This window comes from Vicia villosa, linkage group LG1 (assembly GCF_029867415.1).
Source record: "Vicia villosa cultivar HV-30 ecotype Madison, WI linkage group LG1, Vvil1.0, whole genome shotgun sequence".
NCBI lineage: Eukaryota > Viridiplantae > Streptophyta > Magnoliopsida > Fabales > Fabaceae > Vicia > Vicia villosa.
Window position 1 is genome coordinate 245,619,071 of NC_081180.1, and position 19,227 is coordinate 245,638,297.

Consider the following 19,227-nt stretch of genomic DNA (forward strand, 5'->3'; position numbering starts at 1 on the left):
TAAGACAAGACTAATGTGAAGTCTTGTTGAGAGTCTCATCTAATGAGGCTCACAAACATGTGTACCCTCGCCAAAAAAAGCTTCATAGAAGCTAGGCACCGTGCTCATCTCGGCCATTAGTGTAACGGCCGGTATTTAATTAATTATTCAATTAAATATTTGGTGAATTCTTATTTACCCAACTCAAAAAGTTGGGTAAGGTTACCTCCCATGTAAAATGCTTTGAAAATAACAAACAATTGTAGTATTCAATAAATAATTAAATGTGTTAAACTTAAATAGCATCATGTGATTGGTTGAAGGTACATTACCCAACTTTTTGTGATGGGTAGTAAAGTTGTCCCCTAAATATTTTTGAATTATTTTCGAATCAATTGTCGAAGTTGTGAAATGTTGATTTAAATTGTCATGTTGTTAGTTGATTTAATTGGTTGATTAATATTGGCCATTATTTATGAGAATAGTTATAAGAATTATTAATTGGGCTTTTAATGGTTAGAAGTAGTAATAGTGGGGGTGTAGAAATTTGGCCCAATAAGACAAATAGAATAATAGTATTAATATATTGTGTAGTTGAATAAAAGTAGGAGTTTAGAAGTAGCAGTAGGAGAATTTTAGGTTTCTATCAGAAAAGAGGAATAAGGGTTTTGGAGAAGACGAATACGTAGAAGCTACAAGGTTGAGAGAAGAGGCAAGAAGCTCAGTGTCAACCAGAGAGCTATAGAGCGGTCTCCAATCCAAGGTAAGGGTGGGGTTCTGACTCTATAATAGGGTATATGATAAATAGTATGTGGGATTGGGTTTGTAAAATTATCTCTGTTTGTGTTGATTGTAGTGGTTAATCCTAAAAATTAATCATTGCTGATGAATTCGTTGCTGAATAATTGCTCTATGTTGATTGGGCATAATTTTTATGTTGCTGTAATATTGTGTTGTGTTTTTATGTTGCTGTAATTTTTATGTTGCTCTATGACCGATTTAGAAAATTTGTTTTTAGTGACCAAAAAATTTTGGTCACTGTAGTGACCGAATTAGCCACCGAAATAAAATATTCATGAGCCAATTTTAATAGGTCACTAAATCGGTCACTAAAATACATCAGCCACCGATTTAGAGACCAAAATTTAGTGACCGAAATTTCAGTCACTGTAGTGACCGAATTAGCCACCAAAATTTGATATTCATGAGCAAATTTTAAGAGGTCACTAAATCGGTCACAAAAAATATTTTTTTATGCAATTTAATTTATATATATAAATTAGAGACCGAAATTTCGGTCACTAATATTTTTTGTTTTGTTTTTTATTTTTAATTCTTTTTATTATATTATTATTTCCTTTCCATTTTTTAAAATATTTTAATTCTCTTTCAATTTTTAATTTTGAATAAAATTTTCATATGTTTTATTGTTTTAACATATAATATATTTATAAAAAACTATATGTATATATGTTTAAATATAAAATATAACAATAGATGTGAAGTGGTGTAGTGTTAAGTTCTTCTTAAAATATGTGGAGGTCACAAGTTTAATTCCTAGGTATCACAACTTTTTATTTTATTTTAAGAAAAAGAACACTAAAATCGGTCACTAAATTCGTCGCAAATGCTTAGCGACTAGCACTTTTTCAACCGAAAAATAATGGTCACTAAATCGGCCGCGAAACGTTTTAGTGACCGATTTTTAAGCTTTTTCAGTCTCTAATTTGGTCACTAAAAGCGAATTTTTTAGTAGTAGGAGAAACTGAAATTAGGAGAACCGCTGTAAGTAGAAGAAGAAGAAAGAAAGAAAAATAGTATAAAATAAGGGAGCAACCGCTCCCTATGTGTGTAGCAGGAAGGGGCGATCATTTCCTTTAGGTGAAAGCTTGCTCCGATAATTACAAGGTAGGGGGTGGTCACCCCTAGTGTGTAGTGGGGGCCATCATTAATTTTTGTAGCACTTCCATTTGGTTAATCATAATAATGTCCCCCACTTTAATTAGATACATTAGTTTCAATAACTAATTTGCAATATATATATATATATATATATATATATATATGCATATGTATGTATACAAAGTATAGTTATTAAAGTAGCAGGATTTGTTGAATTCACAAAGGTAGTATTACTTGGCAGTAGCAGCAGTGTAACAATAAAAATATCAGAATAATTAAACTAAACTACATAAGCGATACATATAGTTGGCAGTAGTAAAGTTACTATGTATATATGTAGCAGAATTGCAATAGTAAGGTTAGATTGTAATAGAGGTTCAGTAGCAGAAGTATTTTTATAGCTGAATAGTAATAAAAATGGTAGAATATTTTAGTAGTAGTGTTGTAATAATTTTAACAAAAAGCTAATAAGAATATTAGTGCAAAGTAGAAATAAATAAGAACTTCTTAGCCGATAATTAATTAACGGAATATAGTCGAACTGCCCAAGTAACTATACAGAGTGTTTGCGAATATTCTGAGTGGGTTGGTAGGTTGTATAAAGTTTCCATTGAATTATGTTGTTATTGTTGTTGTTAATGAGACATGTTGATAATTGTTGCTACCTTTAGTAGGTTGTTGATAATTGTTGTGTCGTTGTTGTGTTGTTGTTGTTGTTTTGTTGCCTCTAATTCTTGGCAGATAAGTTGAAGGCTTAAGCCTATACTGATATGTTGTTGTTATGTTTCCTATTTATTGTTAAGCACAAAGTTGTAGGCTTATGCCAAAGTTGAATTGTTGTTGTGTTGTTGTTGTTGTCGTTGTATGTTGTAGGCTTATGGCCAATGTTAATGTTGGTGTTATGTTGTTGTTTAACAATTGTCGTTGTGTTGCTGTTGTCGCATTCATTATTGTCGCATGCATAGCATATCAAGTTGGATTTGCAAATATTAAATTGAAGGCTTATGCCTTGTTGATGCCACTATTAACTCGCAGATTATCAAGTTGGGAGTTTTGCTCCATTAGTACCACATACATGTGCATTGTACAAGTCGCATTTCGTGTCGCATACTTGAATTGTTGTTATTATAATATAAAGATGTTGTGTTGTTGAATTGTGATGATGGATGTTGATTTAAAGTTTTTGAAGTTGACATGGATTCAAGACTTTGTTTGTTAATCAAGTTGGAGCGTCTTGAGGGAGAATGATCAGAAAATGTTGAGGTTACTTCTCGAAGAATGAGGAGTAGTGTAAGTGTTGTTGAGATACAAGTAGAGTGTAAATCCCTTATGTTTTGTGAAGGTGATTGTTAAGTAAAAAGGATAGTTTTAGCACACGGAACTTAAAAAGTTGCGATGTTTCAGCGCTGCTGGTGAACTATGAAGTTATCAGTTTGAATAGCCCTTGCGTATGACGTCGACGTTGAACGGTGATAGAGTGACATATTGTTGTAGACCTTGTCGTGGGATCCTTATGAGTGATTGTAAAAGTAGGTGAAGTTGTTAGAATGTTTTGAATCACGAATCAGAGTCGGAAATGCAAGGAGATGGGTATGATTTCAAGAATGGTAAGTGTTGATACTGGTACAAAGGAATTTTTGTCCTGATGTTATCGTATGGTATGTGATAGTATGTTGTTGTATGACGTCGGTGTTCGCATTTTTAGATAACCTTAGAAATTTGTATCTTGTATTTCAAGTATCAGATTCATGTTCTGTTTGAACCTATGAAGAGATAAAAATATGTTTTATCCTATGAAGTGTTTTCAAATACGGTAGATGCATTCCTGTATGGAGGGACTCTGAAGTCAGTTACGAAACTAGATGCTTTTGGGCATGGATATTTATTATCGCAATCGTTCGAGACGCGATTGTCATACCCCAAAATTTGCCCTCATACATTTGTAAACGTCATTTTATTTTGAATAAGTGACATAGCACAATTGGTAAGGATTTGAGGTTAAAAGGTACATGAGCAAGACATCCCGGGCTCGAATCTCACTTCTAACATTTCTCCTTTTTATTTGTTTTCTAATTTTAATTCTAACTTTATTTCCATTATTCAAAAATCATAAAAATTACATTTTTTTATTATTTTAATTTAATTTTCGCACTAATTAAATAGGCATTTTTTAAAATAGTCAATTTTCACTTTTATGCATTTTTTAGTCAAAAAATCACCAAAAATCATAAAATATTCACAAAATCCAAAAAAACAAGTTTTTAATTTTATTTGTTCTATTTTTAATATTTTTCACAACTTGGGTAACAAGTAAAGATCTTTTTAAGAAAATATTAGTTAATCATTTAAAAGATCACAGTCAAATTATTTTTGATTTAAGCTTTTAATGAATAGTTAATATTTGATTTTTTTTGTTCCATATTTGTTGACCTAAGTTACACTATAAATATCACTAATTTTTACACATTAGACAACAACAATTTTCTAACCCTTATTCTCACTCTCTCTCTTCTCACAAACACAAAAATTATTTTTTCCTCCTTCTCTCTAAGATCAAACTTCACTTTCTCTCATGAATACCATAACAACTTCATAGCTTGTTGAAGAACATCAAGAACACTTTCAAAAAGAAACTCAAGAACTTACATCTTCCTCTCACCGTAGAACCGAGTGGTTCAACGCACATCTTTCCTCCACAAACCGCCATCGAAGCCCTTAGAAGAGAGAATACATATGGGGAAGAATATGAAATCACATGGAAAATAATCTACCAAAGACGTAGAAGAGGAAAAAAAAGAGAAGTGGAACTCAGTCAGAACCACCGAATCAACTAGATCTGCATCACTCTTTCACGCCTTAACCGTCGGCGATCCATCCACTAACACGAAAAGCACGCTGACACAGCTGGTGGCATACAAGCGCCAATCACCTTCCCAACTCGGGTTCGATCCCCAGGTTTACCCTTTCTTTTTGTCAATTTTTTCTTCTTCTTCTTTCTCTATAATTTTCTTTATTTAACCACATGATTAAAATCAACCTATAACTAATTAGGACTAGGAGTAGGGTTTAGACTATTAACTATTTTTTCTTTCACCTTTTTGTTTAATTAATTTAATTTTAGTAATTAGGTTGTTTAATTCATTTAATTTCCATAAAATCATAAAATCACAAAAACATTTAGTTTTAATAGTTAATTTGATTTAATTATCTTAACATTTATTTTAATTGACTATAATTAGGATTAGATTAGATTTTTTTAATTAAGACTAAATTTCAATTTAAAATTCAATTAGATTAGATTTAATTTGAATTGATTTAATAATTAGATAATTTCTTCAATAATTGATTAGATTTAGGTTTTATTGATTTTACTTTTAACATAATTTTTATTAATTTAGTAACTAGGATTTGATTAGATTTTTTAGATTTAATAATTAAAATCAATTAGAGATTCAATTAGATTAAATTTAATTTGTACATAATTAGATAATTAGATCTATTTTCATTAATTAAATTAGATTTAAATTAACATTAACAAGTAAATCTTTTTTTTAACCCTGAATCTTTTCCTTCTCTTTCCATATTTTCTCGACTTTTCAATTCATCCGCTATTTTAATTTTCTCGCATTATTTTTTACAAATTATGTAACTGCCTATGGGATGTAATAGTAATTAGGATTTATTTTCCGCATTTTATTTTCTGCAAAGGTTTATAATTATATATCTCTCCCAAAGCCATGTAATAGCGTAGGATTTTAATTTCCGCACTTTACATTTCCGCACTTCCCCGGTTTTGGTTATGTAATCCCCCTCCCCGAAGCCTTGTAATAGCGTAGGATTTAATTTCTGCAAATTATAACTGCTATTAACTGCGTGGTTAGTAAAATAGGGAGTGACAACAGTTAATTGAACCGTTAGCCCACTAATTTCAAGATAAAATATCATAGTCCCTTCGAGTTGCCTACGAATAAAATGATCTCATCCCTCGATGTTGCCTCTGTAAAACATGATGATTGTCCCAATTGCTAAGATATCCTCGCATGATGCCTAAAAGGTTAAATGACTATTATATCCTTCCCTTAGACTACTTTCCCTCTTTATGGCAGGGACAGTCTTATGGCGAACGATAATCTTCGATGACCCGCAAATCCAATTGAAAAACTTCCTGCCCTCTCATGGTATGGATAAACCCTTTCACCCGAAAGACTTAAAGAACAAGAAAGACAATCTTAAGGTAGATGTTCTTAAATGCTTGCTCACACATTCAAACTTTCAAGTTACTTTTCACACCTCTTCTTTAAATACTTTCAAAAAGGCTACGCTTATTTACAAGCTAAAGTCCTTAAACAAAGTCTTTTTCTATTCACACACGACACTTTAAACATTTTGAAAACAAAGTGAGCTAAGCAATTAAGAGCACATGGATAACCATGGATACAAAGGGTGCTTTAAACCTTCCCTTTGTATAACCTTCCCCCCCGAACTCAAAATATTTTTAAAAGGTCTTTTTCTGTTCTTTTAGCCTTTCTTAATTGGATAAAATAAAAGTCGGTGGCGACTCTTGATATCCGCAACATTTCAAAAAAGTCAGTTCACCGTATTACAGAACCGGCGACTCTTCTAGGGATGCTTTCGAATAAAAGAGGGGTTACCTTAAAGTTTAGGATTCACTTTAAATGTTTTCAATTGTTTGTATTTGTTTGCTTTATATTTATGGGCCAGTTTGGGTTTACTTGTGTGAAAGATCCTAACCCGGATCTAAGTACCTTAGGTAAATGGCATGAGACCAATGAGACTGCACGACGTATACTGATGCGGTTGATATGGTGGCCATCGTTAGTGTGACACATTGGTCTGTCCTGGTGTTCCTTGGGATCCGACTTGAGGAAACGCTTGGCTGCTGCGTGGTGTCATTAAGCACTAATTTGCCCCTAGAACCCTAGTTGAACTTGACTTTGGCCTATTAGAAAGTAGCGAGATGGCTGACTTTGGTTCCGACTGAAGTTGGTTGATACTCAAAGCTACACTCATATGGACTGGACTTTCAGGACATTTTCGGTCGGTGATTCGATTGTTGAACTAAAATAAGTGCCTTCGAGAAAGGTCAATGATATGAGACCCCTAGAACCCGGTCTTTATATAGGACAGGTTGAACCAACTTAACTTCAGTGGGAAGGGTACTTACCTACGAACTTTGCGCAAGCTTTTAAACTTAAGGACACTTGTGTGACTTGCTTGTGTATGCTACTAACCTTTTGGTTTCCTTGCAGGTTTTTCTTGTGGGACTCACTCGTCCTTATTACCTTACGCTTTGCCTAATGCGTTACATCTTCATGACATCATAACATAGCATGTTAACTAACCCTTTCAAGGATCTTAGGGATTTAGGGCGCACAACTTCAGGTGCTCTTATCAAGGACTGAATTCCTATCAAGGGGCAAGAGGATTTATTTTCCTCTGGCCATACGACGTCCAATTCAGAGACATGATACCTATCAAGGGACAGGAGGATTTATTTTCCTCTCGCCATATACTTTCAAACTCAGAAACGAGTATCCTGAATCAGAGGCGATGACCCACTCAATATGGTGAGCTTGATTCTCAAAGAAGGACGTTCAAGGACGAAAGCCAAGATTCTTGAGACGAAGCTGTGACTGATTCAATGTCTAAATGTCGCAAACTAAATTTCCTAAAGATCCTTGAAAAGATTGCATTTGCATTCATAACATCACATAAAACTAACTTTGCCTTTCAGGTCGACCAACTGGTCAGACAAATACCATCAACAAATCAATCTCTATCAGATGAACATTCCGGAAGCTCGAACCCCGGACATTCTGAAACATTCCAATCAGATGAACATTCTGGAAGCTTAACCCCCAGACTTCTGAAACATTCCAATCAGATATACATTCCGAAAGCTCAAACCCCAAACATTCTGAAACATTATTATCATATACACATTTTGGAAGCTCGAACCCCGGATGCTCTGAATCTCTACACCAGTTCCACATCAACGATGCAACTCAGACGCGCCTAAGCGTCAACTCACCAAAATTAACATGTCATTAGATCAGGCGTTGCAACATCTGTTGAAGGCATGAATGATTACTTTGAGGGATCCTCCTCAACACATCAACACTTCCTCTACTAAACACAATCCAAACATGCGATGTGCCTACCATTCCAATAGTCCCATGCACGATACCGATAGCTGCTGGGCATTAAAGAATAAGATCCATGACATGGTCGATGATGGTGAAATTGAGTTCAATCCTCCTAAGACCCCTATGGCGATCACTGCTCCCATGCCTAATCATGACAAGAATAATTAATGTCTAGAAGGATGAACTATTGGCTCATTAGTTGTACTTTCATTTGCAACTTCTATCCTGTTTGTTTAAACATTCGACTTATGATAGGCATTATCTGTTTTAATAATCATCATCAGTGCATTGCATATGTTTGTCTTGAATAAATTATTTCGCTATCACTCATTTGAACTGTGTTTTCACTTTGTTTTATTTTGTGATATTCAACTCCTGCTAAACTGTAAGCCTTTTAAGGGAGGATAACAAAAATGATACCGCAACCTCTTACAGTGTGCTTTTGAACGGACTATGCTGACGGTGTACAGGCATTATTTCAATTCCTAAACAGTGGAGATATAAGGATGTTAATCCCTCGTCAACCCCTTTGAGCCTAAGAAGTGGAAGTTTTTTTCTCGTACAGATTAAACCCTTAATCATAACCCGGGGCAGGGTAGTTACTCAGTCAACTCAATTATACTAGCTGCTCTTTACACAAATAATGATGGGTTCCCGTAACCATTAAGTCAGGCAGTCAACGTCTATCAAAAGAAAAAAGCTATTAAGTCAAAACCTATGAAGGAGACTTATCAAAAATTGAAACATCCCGTTGTCTGTAATCTCAAAATAAGCAGTTCAGGCAAAAGTTAGGGATAACAAAGTCAAAAGTCAAAAAGAGGTCACTATAAATCCTCGACAAAATAAAATATTACAAAAAAGGATGAGTGCTTGTCCAAATAAACTTCAAGTACTTTAACCATCATCAAATGTCAATGTTACGGCTTCAAGACCTGTTAGAACTTAAATGCAAAGTTAACTGAGCATAAGATCGAAGAACATCACGAAGATTGGGATGGATATAAATAAACTTTGAGCCATTATACTTTGTTTCTTAAACCGTGAACCAAGCCACGCTACAACCCTTGAAAGTCCTAACTGAAGCATGGTTAGTTCGAAAGCATACTGTCACCAAAAAGGTATCCTGACTCCTTAAGATTTACCACAAATGCTGAGTTGATATTTCGTTTTTACAAACATCACGTTTTTATAAACATCACGCTTTTACATCTTCTATTTTAATGTTTTTCAGAAAAACAAGATAGACATATGCATTGCATCTCATGAATTCATTATTAAACATATTTTGCTACATAGTTTCAAATGTTAGCATCAGGAAGAATTTGCACAAGGTACAACTAATGACCAAAAGTTATCTCGACAGACGAAATCATTTCAAAAGCAACGTCTCCTACGTATACAAGGGGCATGACACAATTAATCCAATCGATCTGGGGCAATCTGGTCAAGATTCCGAGAATCTCTCAAGAATGCCAATCAATCAGAGGCATGCACCCTAGTGGGTCTGAAGCTACTTCGCGATCAGTCAGGGGCATCATACTATGTACTAGGGGCATGTCACCCATAGTACACATCTCATAAGGTCCTCACGAGGCGAATCTCTTCAAATTCCCTAATAGTTGGGGAAAAGCTATGCAAGGCCTATTTGACAATTCGATCAATACTCATTGGTGTGTCCCAATCAATACAAGTCCAGGAATGACAGTTACTATAAATACTGGGGGCAATGTTCAAATCACCTATGCCTTCCCACAAAGCCGATTTCACAGGATCATATCCCCTTAGAGTAATCATTAAGAAGATATCTTCAAATGTTCTCGTCCCAACAAAGACTTAGTTCCTCAACGGAGTTTACATCTTTGACATTGCCGGTTCCCGACACTTTTCTCTTCTCCAAACAGGGATATTCATCTCTCTTATCCCCAGTCAGGGTACATCAAGATCAATCATTCAAATGGCTCTCATCCCCAAGCAAAAATCATAAATCCCCAGCTAAGCATCTTCAAAACAAGATCAGACAACAAAATCACAATGACACAGAGATTTATTTTCTCAATCAAGAAAAAATTACTAAATCATGTTCATACATCATATATCATATACAAATTCATACACAACATGCAAGTTTCTCATTTATTTTGAGAGACTCATCGCATAATACATGCATCATGACATTGCGTAAAGACTAACTTTACTTTTTTCAAAATACAGGTACAAACAGATAAACAAAATCAACAATCAAAGATCTAAATTCATCAATACAAACGGTGGAGACGATCATTCCAAGATCTAAATTGGTTACCACACAAGGTGCCGAGACGATCAACAATTCAAGATCTAAATTCATCAATACAAATGGTGGAGACGATCATTCTAAGATATAAATTGGTTACCCCACAAGGTGCCGAGACGATCAACAATACAAGATCTAAATTGGTTACCCCACAAGGTGCTGAGATGACCGACATTACAAGATCTAAATTGGTTACCCCACAAGGTGTTGGGACGATCGACATTACAAGATCTAAATTGGTTACCTCACAAGGTGCTGAGACGATCGACATTACAAGATCTAAATTGGTTACCCCACAATGTGCTGAGACAATCGACATTACAAGATCTAAATTGGTTACCCCACAAGGTGCTGAGACGATCGACATTACAAGATCTAATTCAGTTACTACGAATGGTACTGACACGATCAACATTTGAAGATCTAATTCTATCATCACGAACGGTGTAGACACGATCATCCTTCCAATATCTAATTCAGTTACTACGAACGGTACTGACACGATCAACATTTGAAGATCTAATTCTATCATCATGAATGATGTAGACACGATCATCCTTCCAAGATCTAATTCAGTTACTACGAACGGTACTGACACGATCAACATTTGAAGATCTAATTCTATCATCACGAACGGTGTAGAGACGATCATCTTTCCAAGATCTAATCCAGTTACTGCACACGGTGCTGAGACGATCGAAAATCAAATCAATCTATCCAAGTCTGATGGCATCTTTAAGCCCATTCGTACACTGACAATGGAGTCACGACAATGGAGTCACGACAATGGAGTCACGATAATGGAGTCACGACAATGAAGTCACAACAATGGAGTCACGACAATTGAGTCACGACAATGAAGTCACGACACTGGAGTCACGACAATGGAGTCACGATAATGGAGTTACAAAAATGGAGTCACGACAATGGAGTCACGACAATGGAGTCACGACAATTGAGTCACGACAATGGAGTCACGACAATTGAGTCACGACAATGGAGTCACATATCTAATCCTGATATTCAGTTCAGAAACAATCATGACAATGGAGTCACGACGATGGAGTCACGACAATGGATTTACGACAATGGAATCATGACAATAGAGTCACGACAATCAATTCACTTATATGATCCAGAAGCTCAGAACAATCGAGCCAACAACTTAATTCTGACACCATAGATACAGTCTAATGTAAAACTTGTTCTTACTCATATAATCAAATCCAGATGGCATCTACAAGCCCATCTCCAGCATAAGCGCCTGCATCAGCAAGTGCAAAGTTTTGGGTATTCTAGTGTTCAATCCTCATCTACCTTCAGATTCCGACAGGCAAACCAGCCAATCTACATACTCAGGTAAAAGAAGATTGAACAGGAGCAGATGTCATACCCCAAAATTTGCCCTCATACATTTGTAAACGTCATTTTATTTCGAATATGTGACATAGCACAATTGGTAAGGATTTGAGGTTAAAACGTACATGAGCGAGAGGTCCCGGGCTCGAATCTCACTTCTAACATTTCTCCTTTTTATTTGTTTTCTAATTTTAATTCTAACTTTATTTCCATTATTCAAAAATCATAAAAATTGCATTTTTTTTTATTATTTTAATTTAATTTTGCACTAATTAAATAGGCATTTTTTAAAATAGTCAATTTTCACTTTTATGCATTTTTTAGTCAAAAAATCACCAAAAATCATAAAATATTCACAAAATCCAAAAAAAGAAGTTTTTAATTTTATTTGTTCTATTTTTAATATTTTTCACAACTTGGGTAACAAGTAAAGATCATTTTAAGAAAATATTAGTTAATCATTTAAAAGATCACAGTCAAATTATTTTTTATTTAAGCTTTTAATGAATAGTTAATATTTGATTTTTTTGTTCCATATTTGTTGACCTAAGTTACACTATAAATATCACTAATTTTTACACATTAGACAACAACAATTTTCTAACCCTTATTCTCACTCTCTCTCTTCTCACAAACACAAAAATTATTTTCTCCTCCTTTTCTCTAAGATCAAACTTCACTTTCTCTCATGAATACCATAACAACTTCATAGCTTGTTGAAGAACATCAAGAACACTTTCAAAAAGAAACTCAAGAACTTACATCTTCCTCTCACCGTAGAACCGAGTGGTTCAACGCATATCTTTCCTCCACAAACCGCCATCGAAGCCCTTAGAAGAGAGAATACATATGGGGAAGAATATGAAATCATATGGAAAATAATCTACCAAAGACGTAGAAGAGGAAAAGAAAAGAGAAGTGGAACTCAGTCAGAACCACCGAATCAACTAGATCTGCATCACTCTTTCACGCCTTAACTGTCGGCGATCCATCCACTAACACCAAAAGCACGCTGACACAGCTGGTGGCATACAAGCGCCAATCACCTTCCCAACTCGGGTTCGATCCCCAGGTTTACCCTTTCTTTTTGTCAATTTTTTCTTCTTCTTCTTCTTCTTTCTCTACAATTTTCTTTATCTAACCACATGATTTAAATCAACCTATAACTAATTAGGACTAGGAGTAGGGTTTAGACTATTAACTATTTGTTCTTTCACCTTTTTGTTTAATTAATTTAATTTTAGTAATTAGGTTGTTTAATTCATTTAATTTCCGTAAAATCATAAAATAACAAAAACATTTAGTTTTAATAGTTAATTTGATTTAATTATCTTAACATTTATTTTAATTAACTATAATTAGGATTAGATTAGATTTTTTTAATTAAGACTAAATTTCAATTTAAAATTTAATTAGATCAGATTTAATTTGAATTGATTTAATAATTAGATAATTTCTTCAATAATTGATTAGATTTAGGTTTTATTGATTTTACTTTTAACATAATTTTTAATTAATTTAGTAACTAGGATTTGATTAGATTTTTTTTATTTAATAATTAAAATCAATTAGAGATTCAATTAGATTAAATTTAATTTGTACATAATTAGATAATTAGATCTATTTTCATTAATTAAATTAGATTTAGATTAACATTAACAAGTAAATCTTTTTTTTTAACCCTGAATCTTTTCCTTCTCTTTCCATATTTTCTCGACTTTTTAATTCATCCGCTATTTTAATTTTCTCGCATTATTTTTTACAAATTATATAACTGCCTATGGGATGTAATAGTAATTAAGATTTATTTTCCGCATTTTATTTTCTGCAAAGGTTTATAATCATGTATCTCTCCCAAAGCTATGTAATAGCGTAGGATTTTAATTTCCGCACTTTACTTTTCCGCACTTCCCCGGTTCTGGTTATGTAATCCCCGTCCCCGAAGCCTTGTAATAGCGTAGGATTTAATTTCTGCAAATTATAACTGCTATTAACTGCGTGGTTAGTAAAATAGGGAGTGACAACAGTTAATTGAACCGTTAGCCCAATAATTTCAAGATAAAATATCATAGTCCCTTCGAGTTGCCTACGAATAAAATGATCTCATCCCTCGATGTTGCATCGGTAAAACATGATGATTGTCCCAATTGCTAAGGTATCCTCGCATGATGCCTAAAAGGTTAAATGACTATTATATCCTTCCCTTAGACTACTTGCCCTCTTTATGGCAGGGACAGTCTTATGGCGAACGATAATCTTCGATGACTCGCAAATCCAATTGAAAGACTTTCTGCCCTCTCATGGTATGGATAGACCCTTTCGCCCGAAAGACTTAAAGAACAAGAAAGACAATCTTAGGGTAGATGTTCTTAAATGCTTGCTCATACATTCAAACTTTCAAATTACTTTTCACACCTCTTCTTCAAATACTTTCAAAAAGGCTACGCTTATTTACAAGCTAAAGTCCTTAAACAAAGTCTTTTTCTATTCACACACGACACTTCAAACATTTTGAAAACAAAGTGAGCTAAGTAATTAAGAGCCCATGGATAACCATGGATACAAAGGGTGCTTTAAACCTTCCCTTTGTATAACCTTCCCCCAGAACTCAAAATCTTTTTAAAAGGTCATTTTCTGTTCTTTTAGCCTTTCTTAATTGGATAAAATAAAAGTCGGTGGCGACTCTTGCTATCCGCAACATTTCAAAAAAGTCAGTTCACTGTATTACAGCGATCAAGTTTAATATGTTGTTGGCGAATAAGTTGAGAAAATGAGATGTTTGGTATTAAAAAGGATGTGAAAGTATTGGAGAAGCACATAGAGACGCAGCTAATGTCGATTAACAATGATTAGAATGAAGATGTCCTTCTAAGGGGACATATGTAATGCCTGTTTTTAGTTTAATTATTTATTTATTGTGTCTTTTGTGAATTATGTGTTAATTATGTGATTAATTGGTATTAAGTTATTTTATTGGGGAATTAGTAGTAATGGCATGGTTAGACTATTAACTATTGGGCCTAACTTAGTGTTAGTGTTAGTGTTAGTAAGTGAGAGGTGCTAATTAGAGCCCATTAGTAAAAATAAGTTAGTAATTTTAACAAATTTGGGGAAATTGAGAAAATAGAAAATTAGAGGTGTAGCAACCTGCCCTAAAATTGAAGGTTTAGAGTCGCCACCTATTCTGAAGGGCGAATAGGAAACCCTACGCAGTTGAGAGATCGGGGTAAGATTATTATAATCAGGTCGAGGGAAGGTGTTAGGCACCCTCAACCCTTTCCTAAAGGCTAACATTGCAAAGATAAGGGTTTATGGCAAAAGATAAGGTTTAGCTAATAAAATGAAAAGGGTAAAAATTAAGATTTAAAACTGAATTGAGATTTTAGGGAGGGAGACTCGCCTTGTTACCAAATGCCTACGTATCTCCTTATGGAGAATCAGAGTCAACGTAGTTCGGGCACAGGGTTGTACGCCTTAGAAATTGATATGAATGGGAATTGTTTTAAAGGCTTTTTGAATGGCCTATCGTAGTTTTTGAAATGCGAAGTTCAAAGGTATTTTGAATTACCTTATCGCAGTTGTGAACATCGCAGTGTTTGAAGGGATGAATTTTTGTAGTGTCGTGGTTTAGTGTATTTTGATGTGGTTTTGGGCGTACAACCCTGATTTGATATGGCACCGTTAGATGCGATGACCAATAGATTTGGTCAGTATAGCTAACGGATTAAAGGGCATTGCTGGTTACTCAGATCGATAGATTGATCATCGCGGGCAGCAAATTAAATGTGTTTTGAATTTTATGTATTTTTTATCTCTCGTCTAAAGCGACTAATAGATTTAGTCGGGTCGAGGAGAGAATTTAAATAAAGGATTAATTAAATTATTTTTATTGCTTTATTCAGATATTTGATCAGTACGACTTAGAGAGTCGACTAATTCGAAGGCGGGATGAAATAGATATTCATCTGCTATTTATCCGTTAAAGGGGAAGTTGGAGTTTATTGTTTTTATTATTTTTATCTCTCGTCTACTGCGACTAATAGCTTTAGTCGGGTCGAGGAGAGAATTAATTCAGGATTTTGTTGCCAAATGGCAATGAGATTGGGCAAACCCTAATAGTATAAACCTTTATAGGTTTTATTGTGATTTTATAATAATTAAAATTAATTAAATCAATTAAGTCGAATAATCGACATAATCGAGTAATCGGGGAAAATGTTATACTCCTGACCCTAATCCTAATTTGATTTTTCTAAACCTAATTATATTTCTAATCCTAATTAAATTAAATATAATTTATTAATTTTAAATCTAGATAACTAAATAAATAAATAAAAAGATATGTAGAGGAACCTGGTTTTTATTGTGTGTGGGCAGGCTGGGAGCCTATAGTATGCACCTCCCCTTTCAGATGCTTTGGATCTGAGCTGAGGGAGATCCTATGGCCTGGATGTGAGGCACAACGTGTTCCTTCGCGCGGGAGATCCATGGAATCTGCAAAGAAATATTTTGGAAAAAATAGTGCAAAACCTGGGTATCGAACCCAGGTTATCTCGTTCACCAACAAAAGCACCTAGCCACGCGCACTGCATTAGCCTTATGTTAAATTAATAGCCACAAACCATGATATATACAAAAACGAAAAAGAAATTTGAAATTAAAAGAACACGCGCCCAGGGTACACTTCTTCTTCTTCGTGAGATAAAAAAAACAGAACCTATGGCAACGCTTTGTGTGTTTGGTCATAAACCTGTAATCTTGAATCTAGCAAACAACAACATATAGATAAGTTCAAGAGGCATAAATCGATTGAAATTTCTCTTCTAAATTCATTGGTGGCCACAGTTTTGTCTAATTGTGGCTGAAACAAATAACCCCAAATCAAAAGCTCGAAAACCTAACCATAGCATACGACTATATTTGGCCCAAAACTCGAATCCAGACATTCTAACACATTGTAATACGCATGAATAACAAGAATATGCAACCGAAATCATCTAATGGCGTATGAATTAACGGATTCGATTACAAACAAGGTGTGCAAACCGTGGCTTCCATGAGAGTGACTCTACGTGTTCTGGAGAATGGTGATGGTCTGGAAAGCTTCAGATAATGCCGAAGGACCTTGCTGGATAGTTGGAATTGATTCAATTCGTCTGCAACTCCTCTCCCATGGCCTCTTGATTTCACGTTCTTTTTTAAAACTCTGCCCAGTCCTCCTTTTGGCCGAAAACCATCCCCCTGTACGTGAGATGTGTTCTTTTTTTATATTAACAAATTAGGTCTAATAAAAAAGGAAAATATATTTACATTAAAATCATTAATACAAATTTTATTTACATTGATTTTGGTATCCAAAATTAATATTTTTTATTTTAGATTTTTTTTGCTATAAAATGCATAAAATCAACATTTAAATGAAAAAATAATATTTTAAAAATACTCCTAAAATGGAAAACGAAAATAATACTTTAAATAATAAAAAAACTTATTTTTGTGATTTTTAATAATAAGTAAAAATTAAAACTAAAGTTAGAAAGCAAATAAAAGAAAAAGTTAGAAGTAGGATTTGAACTCGGGACCTCGCACTCTTGTACACTCAAATCCTTACCGACTGGGCTATGCCAATTATTTGAAATAAAATGACATATGAAAATATGTGAGGGCAAATTTTGGGGTATGACAGCTGCCCCTGTTCAATCTTCTTAAACCTGAAGAGTCGAATAGGCACGTCTGCCTATCGTGATCTAAAGGTAGAAGATGATTGAACACTGAAATGCCCTGAAATTTGCCTTTGTTGGGAAGAAATCCCGTGGGAGATGGGCTTACAGATGCCACCCAAGGTAAATACCCCTCTTTTTTTAGAATGTGAAGCAGACGCTTTCGAAAGGAATCACTGTGTTTCGATTGTAGCACGGCCTAAAAAGGCAACCTGAATTTTATGTAATGTTATGATGCATGCAATGTATAATGTAGTGAGCTTCTCAAAATAAATGAGAGCGATGTATGTATATGCATTGTGTATGAATGAGGTATGTTAGTTGAATGATGCATGATTGTCAGTTAAAGTGTGTTAGTAGCTCTGAAAAGAAAGATAACACCTTTGATTGTTATTGATGATGTTTTGGAGAATATCACTGCCGAGGGACTAACGTGATAAACCCAATTGAGAAACCTTTTGAAAATCTTTGTTGTAAAATCCTTTGTAAAACCCTGTTTGCTTGGAAAAGCTCCTAGAAAGGATGGAATACGTCTTAAAGAAGACTGCCTGAAAAGGTTCCTGAAAAGGACTGCACCAATAGGATCATTTGCCATAGCTATAGCAAACTCACCTGCACCATTTAGGATAATTTGCTATGCCCATAGCAACTTCACCTGCACCATTTAGGATAATTTACTATGCTTATAGCAACTCACCTGCCCCATTTAGGATCATTTGTCGTGCTTGTAGCAAACTCACCCGCACCATTTAGGATCATTTGTCGTGCTTGTAGCAAACTCACCTGCCCCATTTAGGATCATTTGCCGTGCTTGTAGCAAACTCACCTGCCCCATTTAGGATCATTTGCCGTACTTGTAGCAAACTCACCCGCACCATTTAGGATCATTTTCCGTGCTTGTAGCAAACTCACCCGCACCATTTAGGATCGTTTGCCGTGCTTGTAGCAAACTCACCGGCACCATTTAGGATTATTTGCCGTGCTTGTAGCAAACTCACCTGCCCCATTTAGGATCATTTGCCGTGCTTGTAGCAAACTCACCCGTACCATTTAGGATCGTTTGCCGTGCTTGTAGCAAACTCACCGGCACCATTTAGGATCATTTGCCGTGCTTGTAGCAAACTCACCTGCCCCATTTAGGATCATTTGCCGTGCTTGTAGCAAACTCACCCGCACCATTTGGATCATTTGCCCTGGTTCGGACAAATTTCACCTGCACCAAAGGAATTACCTGCCATGGTTCTGACAAGCGTACCTGCATAAGAGTAATCATTTGCTATAGTTCTAGCAAACTTACCTGCATGAAAAAAGATTCACCTGTTTGGAGACTCACGACTCGAGGGTCAGAGAAAATACACCTTTCACAACACGAGGGTTGGAAACTCACGACAGGTGGGTCGAAAAAATACACCAATCACACCACGAGGGTTGGAAACTGGGCTTTTATAGTAAGTGAATGAACTAGATGATATGTGTATGCTAATGCGTATGTATGTATGCTGATGTCGATCCCGAGATTTAATCTCCTTATTGAACCCGTTGAACTTGTTTACTCCATGCTTGCACCTATACCATGACTATGCTTATGCTGGCTTGGTAATGTTCATGTATATGGGTAATGCTTGTGTTTATGTTGATGTCTGGTCGATATGATGAGTAGAACGAAGTAATGTCTTCTGTAAGACTACCTGAAAAGGTTTTTTGGAATGGATGTGAATGTTTGTCTTGAAGAAGACTACCTGAAAAGGTTCTTAGAAAGGATAGAAATTTGTCTTAAAGAAGACCACCTGGAAAGGCTGAAAGATGT